The following is a 3,269-nucleotide window of genomic DNA, read 5'->3' on the forward strand; positions in this document are numbered from 1 at the left end:
TTGATGTTACTGCATAACTCTTCTATCCTACTTCGCATGTCATCTATGAGACAAAGTGTCATCCGAAAATCAATTATTTTCTACCTTTCTCGTTTCACAGTGTTCTTTAATATCGTGTTACTATATGATACAAGAAAATGTTGGTTAACTGATGGTAGACCCCTTAGGCAGCCCCGCTTGCAACAAATAGAAGTTGTTGAAAGCAAAACCATTTTGTTCTGTAATTAGCTTTAGGACCACACACACACACATATATATATATATATATATATATATATATATATATATTCAGAGGGATGTAATGTCAAAAAGGTTTCGCTGTTGGGGGATACTGATATAGTTAATTTGTCTCCTGTGTTTTTTAAGTCTTCTGTTTTTTGTGTATGTGTAGGTTTTCTGTAGGAATGCATACATTTGTCTCCCTCATAAGTATGCTCTGACAGGAATGCTATATTTGCGAATTTTTAAATGCTTGTTAATGTTGGAGCTTTCGGATTCTTTTGCATTATTCCTTTTATCTTGTTTTGATGTGTGTGTGTGTGTGTGTGTGTGTGTGTGTGTGTGTGTGTGTGTGTGTGAGGGAGAGAGAGAGAGAGAGAGAGAGAGAGAGAGAGAGAGAGAGAGAGAGAGAGAGAGTGTGTGTGTGTGTGTGTGTGTGTGTGTGTGTGTGTGTGTATGTGTGTGTGTGTGTGTTTGCATGACGTTTTATAAGATCGTCTCAAGTTTCCTTTGGTATCTTCGTGTCGGGCTACTGGTTGGGCTAGTTAAGTAGTTCTCTTTCAAGAAAAGCATAAATTTGGAGGTGGTCAGGAGAAACTAGAGGCTTTGATACACTCACATTCAGTTCACAGCTCATAGAGCTTACCCAAGACAATTTTACTTTTGGTGGAACGTCACTCACGGATTCGATTGTGTGTATAAGCAATGACGATCACTCAGGTTCATTGCTGAACGACATTTGGTCAGATTTGAGCCTATCACAGCCACACACACACAAAAGACACCCCATGCAAACGTTGCTTTCACTGACACTCAGGATGCAGGGTGCACGACTGATGAGGCCACCCACAGATTGATCGCCACAAGGCAATGATGCGCACTAAAACATCCTTTTCAATGTCTGCCTGCTAATATTCATTGTCTCTTAAATTTATGACTAATAAACACCCATAAAACTAAGCTGAAGCTTCCAGAATGAGATTTTCACTCTGCAGCGGAGTGTGCGCTGATATGAAACTTCCTGGCAGTTTTAATCTGCCAGGAAGTTTCATATCAGCGCACACTCCGCTGCAGAGTGAAAATCTCATTCTGGAAACATCCCCCAGGCTGTGACTAAGCCATGTCTCCGCTATATCCTTTCTTTCAGGAGTGCTAGTTCTGCAAGGTTCGCAGGAGAGCTTCTGTAAAGTTTGGAAGGTAGGAGACGAGGTACTGGCAGAAGTAAAGCTGTGAGGACCGGGCGTGAGTCGTGCTTCGGTAGCTCAGATGGTAGAGCACTTGCCCGCGAAAGGCAAAGGTCCCGAGTTCGAGTCTCGGTCGGGCACACAGTTTTAATCTGCCAGGAAGTTTCTAAGCTGAAGCTAATTATTAATACAGCTGCAGCACTGTTTGGCTGGTTCAAATGGCTCTGAGCACTAAGGGACTCAACATCGGAGGTCATCAGTCCCCTAGAACTTAGAACTACTTAAACCTAACTAACCTAAGGACATCACACACATCCATGCTCGAGGCAGGATTCGAACCTGCGACCGTAGCAGTCACGCGGTTCCGGACTGAAGTGCCTAGAACAGCACGACCACCGCGGCCAGCTGTAGCACTGTTTCTTTTTAATTCTACTTTGCAGTGAAAATTATTAAGCGTGGTTTAAACATTTCAGTGTAAGACAATAAATAATGCCGGTAACAGCAACAGCCATCATTTTACCAGTGGCTCAAAATGGATAACTCAAGAAGAAATAAAATCTAATAACCATATACTTTAATTATGCTCCTCCTCCAGAGGTACCTAATTCTTTAATGTCATTGACTTTAAATGCCACATGCAAGTATATTACTTTAGTATGTTTATGTGATTGCAGTTTGCAGCAGTTAAGGGCACAATTTGTAATTAACGAATATAATTCATGTGAATTAACTGCCTGAGTAATACATAACGACGTATCCATCAACATATACAAGACATAGTAATAACCGCGAGAAATGCATTCATGAACATAAATGCAGATGCTACCCAAAGCTGCAGGTTGTGCTATTGTATTCAACGAACGCCACCTGTGGGACTCCCTCAACACGTTGCACGTGTAAGTCGTTGTCAACGTAGTGTTCTGTGTAGTTGTGAGTGCATTATGTCGGAGCTAAGTGAATTCTAACATGGGCAAATTGTTGTTGCTCGCACGGTGGGTTATTCTTTAACCAAGGTAGTCAAAGTGTTCGGTGTTTCAAGAAACGCTGTATCGAATATTTATACCGCATATAGGAAAAAGTATGGTTCAAGTGTCAAGGGATATGTGCAACATAGCTCTCGAATAACACTAGTCAAACTAGAAACTAAACCAAAGAACACTGTGATAATACAAATTTACATGCCAACATCCAAAGAAGAAGATGCAGTCGTTGATGAAATATACGAAGACATAAGTAATGCGATGAGAAATGTTAAGGGAGATGAAAACTTGATTGCCTGGGGGGACTGGAATGTGGTTGTGGGTGAAGAACCGGAGGAAGGAATTGTTCGCAAATATGGACTTGGAAGAAGAAATAAAAGAGGAGATCGACTAATCGAGTTCTGATCGAGGCACCAATTAGTTGTTACAAACATACTTTTCCAACATCACAAACGAAGAAGATTCACATGGAAGGTCCCTGGAGACCTGAGGGGACAACATAATGATTACATTGTAGTGAAAGGAACCAGGTGAAAGATTGCAAGAGCTATCCATCTGCAGACATAGGCAGTGACCATAACCTGGTCCTGATGAATCGTTCACTCAGATTCAAATGTTTGAAGAAGAAGCCACTAAAACTCAAATGGGAACTGAAAACTGAGGGACTGTCTAAGCGCTATACTCACGAAACTAACAACCTCCCTCCGCCACACACCGTCAGGTGGCTTGCGGAGTATGGATGTAGAAAAAAAAAAAAAGAACCTAGCTAAAAATTTTCAACATGGTGGGTAAATGAAGACTCGGATCAAATTAAATCTGATATATACAAAGCAGTAGAAAAGATAGTTGGAAAAACTAAGCCCAAAAACAAGAGGAAATGGATTAC

This window comes from Schistocerca americana, chromosome 2 (assembly GCF_021461395.2).
Source record: "Schistocerca americana isolate TAMUIC-IGC-003095 chromosome 2, iqSchAmer2.1, whole genome shotgun sequence".
Taxonomy (NCBI): Eukaryota; Metazoa; Arthropoda; class Insecta; order Orthoptera; family Acrididae; genus Schistocerca; species Schistocerca americana.